Raw genomic sequence first — 10,523 nt, forward strand, 5'->3', positions numbered from 1 at the left:
AGTTTTTGCCTCAGACCCTGCTGTAATAACACGATCAGATTTTTTTTTAATTTTTTTTTTAAATTTTTTTTTAATTTATTTATGATAGTCATAGTCACAGAGAGAGAGAGAGAGAGGCAGAGACACAGGCAGAGGGAGAAGCAGGCTCCATGCACCGGGAGCCCGACGTGGGATTCGATCCCGGGTCTCCAGGATCGCGCCCTGGGCCAAAGGCAGGCGCCAAACCGCTGCGCCACCCAGGGATCCCAACACGATCAGATTTAATGTTTATTTGATCTCACAGAGATTAAAGGATATTTAATTCATCATAATGAGTTGCCATGTGTTCTGTTTTGTACTGCTTTCATCCAACAAATGAAACAACATTTTAGAGATTCAGTGTGTTCCAAAACTGACATAAGTCAATAATAAGAGGAAAATAAATAAATACAATTTCATAAAATATAAAGACAAATATGTTTCTGTTTTCTTTCAGGTTCTACTTTACAGAGAGCCTTCATAATTTCAGTATATATGAGTGAAATACAAGTATAAGGCCAAGGCTTGTTTTAATGACTGAAAGAGTATATGGAACATAGTAGATGCTTAATACTTTTGAGGTCCTATGCAAATAGCATGAGGTACTCTTGAAAAGCCACTTTTAATTTTATATTAGACAAGATATTTAAAATAAGCAATAGCAATTCTCACTGAGAATTAATCCACATCCAGAGTAAAAACAGATTAAAAGAAAATTAATTATAAAGGAAGAGGGTATCCTTCTCCTACATATTCCTAATGTGATGGAAGATACATCAGATATCTTAAGCATGCAAGTAAACTTCATGTATTGTTTCTGTGCTAACTGAACTTACGATTTTGTTCAGTTTACCATACATCTCAGTATAAGTAAAACAGTCATTGATTGGTAGCTAATAATCTCCAGTTCTTATAGTTATTGAAGTTCTTATTATAGAAATATATATTTCTGATTTATTAAATGCACATTGTTGTTTTTGGATTATTCTGTTTCATTTATTAATTTGTTTTTTTGCTGTGTGTTTGTGGTGTGTGTGTATGTGTGTATGCAGGGTCGTATTCCAGAGATGCTCATCTCAGGAGTAGTGAAAAGACTGAAGTTCTGAATCTACAAAGGAGAAGGTTAGATCCTATTGATTTTCCCTTCTCTCTTTTTTTTTTTTTTTTCTTTTAACAGCCAGTACCTGTCTTCTTCAGGAATACAAGACCTTGCTTTTGGTATCTGTAAAACTTTAGATTAAGGAATAATAACACTCCTGATTTTACAAGAAGGGGAAAAGACTATGGTTTCATCCCAGAATTTTAAGAGAAGTCTGATCAAATGGATTATTTTATATGATGGATAAGGCAAGATAATCTGCTAAGAGAGGGTATGGATTTCAAGATTTATGGAGAATAGAGTCATTATAATTAATTTATATGAAGAATGTAAAGAACAATTGCCAGGAAGTAGAGTAAAACAAGGTAAACTAGAGAGAATTTGGCAGCAGATTTTAGGAACTATTGAATTTGGTAATCATAGGAGTACTTTGACTCATTCATTGATTCATTTTTTTCATTTTTTTTTTTTTCTGAAACATACAATTCTCTTGAGAAAAGTCCAGAGATGGCTGATGGTTAGATAGAGTTAGAGTGAGATTGTTTTGCAGAAGAGCAATCTAATAGCATTGAAGCACGGAGTTGAAAATATTAGAAAAATGAAAGCTGAAGAAAAATGTGAAAGTGTAAGGTATACAATATTTTCAACTTTGTATAACACTGTGTCATATATTTTAAGTTACCTAAATAATAAAGACTTAATCTATGGAAAATTTTTTGATCCAATATTTTTATGTTTAGGCTTCATACTATTGGGGCCTTGCATGGCTCAGTCAGTTAAATGTCTGCCTTTGGCTCAGGTCATGATCCTAGTGTCCTGAGATTGAGCCCCACATCAGGCTCCCTACTCAGAAGGGAGACTGCCTCACCTTTTCCCCCTGCCTGCCACTCCCCCTGATTGTGCTCTCACTTGTGCTCACTCTCTCTTTCTCTCTAATAAAGAAATAAAATCTTTATAAAAAAGAATTTATACTATAGAAACTCTTACATAGATATATAAATATATAACTACAAAAGTGTTATTTGCAATGATAAAGTGCCAAAAATAATTAAATATATATTATATAGAATATTATATAGTCTCATAAGAATTAATATGAATCTACAATTATTTTATTATCCCATTTTAGAAAACATAATATTTCTATGATATACATAGCAAACTAACAAGGAAAATACAATCAATTCTTAATAACAATTTTCTCAGGGTATATTACAGGGAATTTCCAGTTTTTATTTTACATATTTTCCATTGTTTACATTTGTTTGTTAAAACATGAATTATTTTTAAAAAATAACAGCAAAGAATTTAAAGGAACTCTGCCTAACTTAGTCTAATCAATCAATTTTTTAGACATTGAGCATGTGTAGATAGATGCATCTAAATTGATGGTGGCCAGAGGAAATCATATTTTCTCACATACATGATAATTTTTTACTTTTCACACAGAATTACACATATTACACATTAATCTGTGCTTGGTACAGTATGGAACTGGATATCTGAACAATAATTAGAAATTGAGACTCACTCACCCTCCTGCATAAAGAGGAAAGTATGAACTAGCAAAATGTTCAGCCCATAGAAACACTTTAACCTGGATCATGACTGGCTGGTTCAAGCAGACCTTTCTCCTTCTCTCTCTTAAAGATCTATTTATTTATTGAGACAGAGAGAGAGAGAGAGAGAGAGAGAGAGAGAGTTGGGGAGGAAGGGCAAAGGGAGAGAAAGAGAAAAACTCAAGCAGATTCATCGCTGAGCATAGAACCTGAGGCGAGGCTAGATCCCACAACTCTGAGGTCAAGAGAGCTGAAACCAAGAGTATGACCATTAACAGACTGTGCTGCCAAGGCAGCAAAAGCAGATATCTCTTTTTTGACAATCTGAGCATGGAACACTGGAAAGTTAGTAGAAGGTAGAGTGGTTGAAATTAGGGCGGCATAGGAAACCAAAAAAAAAAAAAATACGGAAGCCCAGAAGTGTGATTAGTTATGAGGTAAAAGATTGTGAAGTAGAGAGAACACGCCCTTAGTATTATGGTAAAGTAGTAAGGAAGAATAAAGAACAGAATACCTGGCAGGTGCTGTGGCCACAATTGCAACTACTGGTCTGCTTATTTAGAACCATCGCTGCTGTGCAAGGCTAGAACTGCAACACATCCTAGTGGTAATCATTCTATTGCACTTTTCTGTGAGCTCTAGTTTTCAGCAACTGATATTATTCCATCCTTCTTACTTCATTATATACACACATGCTGTATCTCCATTAACGAAAGTAACCTGAGTGGGTCCTTTCCCACAGAAATTGTAAATAAATCATAAATTGCAATCTGCCTGGCACAGTTACAAACCTGATTGCTTAACAGATTGACCCATTTTTTAGAACTAGTCTCTTTTCTTTTCCCTTCTAATTTTCCAGTTTCATTCTTCTCTTCTCATTATTGGCTTCATAGTTCTTGAGTCTTAACTCGGTCATGTATTTTGAGTATTATATTCTCAGACTCTCAGTCTTCAGGGACATGCTTCCCTAATCTGCTGTCTCATCAGACTTGGCACACACTTTGATGAAAATAGTCTCAAACAAATGTAATTTTTATACATAATGCTTAGTTTCATTGAGACCACATTTTGAGTTCAGTGTTTCTTCCTTAAGAATATGTAGCTATTTCTGATAAAAACATTTCATCATTAAAATTTTATACTATGTGTCATTTCCATAAGCTCTGCCAACATAGTTCAGATTCATATACTGATTGTACTGATGCCCAAACGAAAAGTAGAGGAGATAGATACTTGGTATGAGTGATATAAATTAAGAAAAGTTTTTTTTTTTTTTTTTAATGATGGCATGGTATGCAATTTTCTAGGACTCCTGATCATATCAGTAAGTTCCCCAATTATATGTAATGCCTGAAATCTGTTTCATGTAAAGGATTGAACATCAGATAAGGACTCTATTTCATTCTTATGAATGTAGTAGGCATTTGCTACAAGTTTTCCATATGAGAAAAAGGAAATGATTCTCAAATGTTCACTAATACTTATAGATAATGAATTAAATACATTTAAGTCTCTTACATCACAACCTGTGAAACTTAAGTTCTGAAAAATGTACAACTTAAAAATCATGGCTGCCTTGAAAACTATAATACCCTCTTAAGATTTTAATTCCATTATAGTTAGAGATAGTAGTACCTTTAACCATCACATAGGTAATCCACCTCAATGATACACTGGGGCCAGGTTTCACAATAAGATTTCTACTATTATTCAATATCAGGCTATTATAATCTTGATGTGAAAAGGCTTTTACTTTTTAATTCTCTTGTAGTAAATTTGTGCAAATAAGACTTGGAATAATGACAGTCATACTCTTAATCTTCTCATGATGTGCTCTATCCCACAATGCAATTGCAGAGAGACTATAATCATGGGATGCTTTTAATGATCTTAACTATGCTATGCCAGGGAGCAAGCCTTGGGCTTTTCAAAAGGGCAGGAGTAGCAAACAGTAGCCATCATAAACACACATAGTCACTGGAGTTGTCCTGAGGGCCAAAATCATTGCCATCATTAGTAACACTTTAATTTGTTCAGCGACGAGAAATCAATCTATAAAAGGAGGATATCTATTGCGGTTTTCCAAAAGGCTGCTAGTGATAAGTGTAGTAACACTACAAATTTGACATTGCGAAGTTCTGTTTACATAGTTACACAAAACAACTAAGATAGAAGAATTGGTCAGATATAAAATTGGTGATTCTCATGTCTACCCATAAAGAGTGTTAAAAACAAGAAAACTCTTTTTTTTTTTTTTTTTTTTTTACTTCCCACTCTCCAAAATCTAGTGGAAAATTTTGTGAGAAGGGCAAATTTGTCCATTTCATTCTTAAAAAAATTTCACTGCAAACCTCAATAATAATATTTGAATGTCAAAAGGAAAACATTACTTAAAATTTAATGAAATAGGGGCAAAGGGGCAAATAGTATATATTATTCCTTAGCTCATTTTAAAAAACTATACATGAAATTGATTCTTTTAGTAATGTAGAAAAAGTAAAATATAAATTCTTAAACTTGGTAATTTATATATTCTTTGTGACATATTTTTGAATTGTTCTATTATCAGCATGTTTCATTGATAATGAAAATTATATAATTATATATAGATGTTCTTAAACTCAGTAAGCAGATTTTCTAACAAGTCAGAAAATTGCATTTTAATTTGCAGTTTCTTCTTGATCTACTACTAATGAAGGTTTTACTGGATTATCTGCTTAAAGGTCAAAATGCCAATTAGGAGTTTCTCATCAGTGATAATTCAGATATATGGAAAAATGACAGCATTAGCTTTTTATCTTCTTGAGGTAACTTATTTTGTACTCCATTGTCTCATCAGAGTTCTGATAACAATGAAGATAGTTTATAACATTTAACATTTCTCATTTCAATGCAATACACACATTCTTGTTTAAGGGAACACATTATATAAATCTCATCACAATTTTCTCCTCTTCAGATGTGACTCCGTAATATACACTTTAATAAGCTATATTAATATAGCTTTATTAATAAGCTAAATTTTACAGATCACATTTTAAACTATGAATAAAATAATACGCTTTACACATAAATTTTATTTTTACAAAATTACAGTACAAAAATCAGTGGTTTTAGAACATGTATTGCATTAAAAACTTCTTGATCTTACAGGTCAAAGTTTCTAGATCCAGGGAGGAATAATCATTTCATCTTGTCTGTGCTATATGATTTCAGGATTCATATCATATCACATTTTATTTGTGAGAAAGTTCACAGAACATGAAAATATATTAATACAGTGGACATCCTTCTGCATATATAAACATAACCGTGCCCCATGAAATGAAAATACACATGGAAGGACACTGGTCATCTGATTTAAGTCACAAACATGTACGTATATTTACCAGTAATAGAGACTCTGTGTGTATGTGTGTATGTTTGTATGTGTATAATTAAATTCAAGTTATCTTTAAATGGCACTACACTTGAAAACACACAATGTTATGACCATGGCAGTAAAGTGATGGCATATTCCAAAAGAATAATTTAAGATTTTAATTGAGGGTCAATTTCAAAGTTTTTGGCAGATGTAAGAGGAATCAGTGAAGGATAGTGGATATTGTTGTCAGTGGTAAACCTGATGTAGAAAATTCCAGGAAGAGTTGTAATTGTGAAAGAAGGCTACTCAATAGAAATTGCACCTTTGGTGATGAAACTCACCTTCCCTCATTTTCTGCCCTCTGATCTCTTATGGGTGCCTTCTTTTGCCCAAGCCAATGGGAAGCCAGAGAATAAGGAAGCCCTTGATGTGGTCTATAAAGGTTGATGTCCTGGATTACCAAACAGGATAGGGAAGGGAAAACAGGGAATTAAAAGAGGAAATGGAAGACACCTAGCTTGTATTTTCAGCGTTTGTTCATGGAGTAGAAGACTCAACAAGAAGACTCAGTCAAGATGTCTGTTTTCCTCAATCTATCTAAAGAGTAAACACAAACCAATCAAAATCTGTGGCAAAAAAAAAAAAAATGTTTGTAGAAAAAACTGCAATCTGAATTCTAAGATTGATAAGGAAAAGCTAACTGGAATAGCCTAAAGAGCTCTGATAAAAGACAATCGAAGCACTAACACAATCTAATTTCAGGACTTACTATAAAGCCACACACATCAAGGTAGTATTAGTAAAATAATGGTGGAACAGAATAGAGAACATAGAAATAGACCCATGTTTGTAACTTCATCTGGGTAAGATGATGCAAGTCCTTTTGTTATTAAAAAATTAAGGTGCAGGTGCACCTGGTTGGCTCAGTCGGAAGAATATGCAGCTCTTGATCTCAGGGTCATGACTTTGAGCCCCACATCGGATATAGAGATTACTTAAATAAATAAACTTAAAAATATTAACGTGCAATAACACACAACTGATCAAAAGGAGACAAGTACTTTATAAGTTCTTATCTTTATTAAATCTTAAAGGAAAATATTTTACTGAAAATATAGCTTTTAATAGAATGTGAAGAGTTTTGTTTTTTCCAATCAGTACACATATTCACGAACACAAGTTATTGGTTATTAGAATGAGATATGATTCTGGTATTAAGTCTATCCCTGCTCAATTGTTCCTTAACAAATATAAACACTAAGAAGTTATGTCTCCATAAATAAGTAGAAGAAATAGAACAAACTTTTAAAATAGCAATATAACTCATTTCTTCAAAGTTTTGCTATTGCTTCCAAAACTTACTCTGATTTATCGTAAAAAAGTGTTTAGTTATTCATAAGTGGATAACTAGATTAAGTTCTCCTTCAATTTTGTTAAAATAATGATTTGAGAATAATCTAAAGTGAAAAGTACTTTGTTGCTAGGCATTTGTTCATTAAATTCTTCCTTATAAATGTATTATTGACAGGAATTACCACATCGCCCAGGATTTTGCACTTTAGAGCATAACAACAAAATACAATGTAAGTAAAATATGACATTCTGAAAATCAGGAGAAAAGTCCCTTTGTGAAGGACATGTGAGAAAGGGAATCCCACTGGGCCAGAGATCTTTGCTGATGCACAACAACTTTAGGAAATGGGAGACTTGGAACATAAAGATGTAGTCTTTTATATGCTTTGAACTTTATATACTCTTAAAGGTATAGATGCCCCAGTTTGAAGACATTCTTTTTTTTTTTTAATTTTAAAAAAATTTATTTATTTATTCATGAGAGAAAGAAAGAGGCAGAGACATAGGGAGAGGGAGGAGCAGGCTCCCCCCAGAGAGCCCAATGCAGGACTTGATCCAGGATTCCAGGATCACTACCTGAGCCTAAGGCAGATGCTCAATGGCTGAGCCACCCAGGCATTCCAGAAGACTATCATTGTATGTAGGGTAGGAGGGGAAATGTTCTATTCACTCAGTGTAGCCATTTGATTTCCCCTGCTTACAAAGTATCCTATGAGAACTTATTCATTGGTCATACATCACCTGAAACTCCTGAATTTCTTTATTGCTTTAGGATACTTAAATGTGTAATTAAATTATGAAATCAAATTAATTATCAAGCTATACCTTATAAATATTTTTTTTCTTTATTTATTTATGGTAGTCACAGAGAGAGAGAGAGAGAGAGGCAGAGACACAGGCAGAGGGAGAAGCAGGCTCCATGCACCGGGAGCCTGACATGGGATTCGATCCCGGGTCTCCAGAATCGCGCCCTGGGCCAAAGGCAGGCGCCAAACCGCTGCGCCGCCCAGGGATCCCCAAGCTATACCTTAAACAATATAGTAATTAAGAAAAAAAATTATGCTTCAGTTTGGCATGAACCAATGAATATTAAATGCAAAATATTTTACATTACAATTTTAATTTGAGAATATTGAAGAATAAAGACCATGAAAAAGTTCCACTTTACTATTTTCTTTCTTACTCACCTCTTTTTACCAAAGAAAAAAAGCCAATAGGATGCCTGGGTGGCTCAGTAGTTAAGCGTCTGCCTTTGGCTCAGAGCATGATCCTGGAGTCCTGGGATGGAGTCCCATATTGGGCTCGCTGCATGGAGCCTGCTTCTCCCTCTGCCTATGTCTCTGCCTCTCTCTCTCTGTGTCTCTCATGAATAAATAAATAAAATCTTAAAAAATAAAAAGCCAATATATGTGAATGAATGTTTCTATATAGATATGCACACACATATATATACACATATATTTGTGTTCCTTCAGGTGCACAGAAGCACACATACATGCACACACACAAACTTAAGTTAGATTAGGCCCAAGGCATCCTTTTTTTTTTTTTTTTAGGATTTATTTATTTATTTTAGAGAGAGAGAGAGAGCATGGGAGTCAGGAGAGGGGCAGATGGAAAGAATCTTCAAGCCAACTCCCTGCTGAGTACAGAGCCTGATATAGGACTTGATCTCAAGACCTGAAAGATCATGACCTGAGATGAAACCAACAGTCAGATGCTCAACCAAATGAGCTCCCCAGGCACCTCAGGCCAAGGTAGCTTTACTGTAATAAAGAACGGGGGAAGAAAAATTAAAAACAAACAAAAAAACAAAACATACAGACTGAGGAGATATTTCTGTCAGAGATATTTTATTTTTCCTTTTTTTTTCTTCATTTATTGCTGCCTATGGCAAGATCATAGAAATAAAAGCCCCAGATTTTTTGCTTACAGTTTTGGATGTTATTCTTGTTGTTTGATGGCCTTCCCCCCCTTCTTTATTTGACATTTGTTAATCTGTAATTATCAGCTTGGAATGCATCCTACTTTTTCTTGACTGTATCTTTGTTTCTTCCCTCTTTCTCTCTACACAGAGATGAGAGAGTTTGAGTGCCAAGGACCACATCATTAAAGGTCACAGGTGTGAACTCTGAAGAGCAAAATCCCCAGGACCCAGGAGATGAATATAGAGTTGGTAATAAGAGATCTGAAGGGATTTGGGAAGGTGACGATGGTATCTGCTACAGGGCCTGATGGGACTGAAGCATTCCTTAAACTCATCAAATGGTTTGGCTTCTTAGATAAGGGGCGGGGGGGGGGGGGGGAACTTGCAGAAATGTCTGCAAATAAAATATTCTAGCTAAGCAAATGTTCTGGTTTGTAACTGAATTAACAAGGATTTAAAAAGTATAAATAAACTGATACATAAAATGTCAGAAAGTGCAAGAGTTATAACTATTATAGTCTTGTTGCCTAAAGGAAAAAGTGCAGGCCAGTAATTTCCTCATATTTAGAATGGGGGAAATCGGGGGAACCTTAAATATATCAGCATCTTTTTTTTTAAAGTCATTTTACTAGTACATATGATAAGATAATATTTAACAAATTACTCTTGGGGCACTTGAGTAGCTCAGTTAGTTAAGCATCAGACTTCTGATTTGGGATCAGATCATGATCTCAGGGTCCTGAGATCAAGCCCCAGATGGGTTACACACTCAGTGGGTAGTCTGCTTGAGCTTCTCTCTCTCTGTCTTTCTCTTTCTCTCTCCCCCTCTGTCCTTCCTCACCTTGCTTTTGCTCTCTCTCTCTCTAAATAAATAAATAAATCTTTTTTAAAAAAAATCACTCTTGACATAGTGTGGTTTTCTACGTTAAAAAGTAGAATGTAATAACTGAATAATTTAAAACATCAAGATGACAGTGAACTCAGGGAAAAAACAAAAAACAACAACAACAAAAAAACAAAGCCTAAACAAGATCACATCTGGCAGTAATAGCAGTTAAAGGGTAAGCAATGGACTAGGTCCTAGGGATTAAAACCCTACACTGCCACTTGCTGGTTAGTTGTGTGACTCTAGACTAGTGAATTCACCTTTATATGCTTCACTCCTGTCATCTTTAATATTAGAATAACCTACACTTATGAAAG

At 34.4% G+C, this 10,523-nt stretch overlaps 1 long non-coding RNA gene across 15 annotated transcripts in view; it reads left to right on the forward strand.

Annotated features, from left to right (window-relative positions):
• LOC112661817 (uncharacterized) overlaps positions 1 to 9,685 on the forward strand; it is a 268,322-nt gene extending 258,637 nt beyond the window's left edge. For 12 of the 15 annotated variants that reach the window (XR_007407603.1, XR_007407613.1, XR_007407609.1 and 9 more), the window contains 6 exons: positions 476 to 620; positions 1,071 to 1,140; positions 5,348 to 5,483; positions 5,893 to 6,051; positions 7,569 to 7,623; positions 9,469 to 9,685. This is a non-coding gene — a long non-coding RNA (uncharacterized LOC112661817). The remainder of the gene's footprint in view (positions 1 to 475; positions 621 to 1,070; positions 1,141 to 5,347; positions 5,484 to 5,892; positions 6,052 to 7,568; positions 7,624 to 9,468) is intronic. The other 3 variants (XR_007407607.1, XR_007407610.1, XR_007407611.1) reach the window with 3 other exon arrangements.
• The last annotated feature ends 838 nt before the right edge of the window (positions 9,686 to 10,523 follow it).

This window comes from Canis lupus, chromosome 31 (assembly GCF_003254725.2).
Source record: "Canis lupus dingo isolate Sandy chromosome 31, ASM325472v2, whole genome shotgun sequence".
NCBI classification, from domain to species: domain Eukaryota; kingdom Metazoa; phylum Chordata; class Mammalia; order Carnivora; family Canidae; genus Canis; species Canis lupus.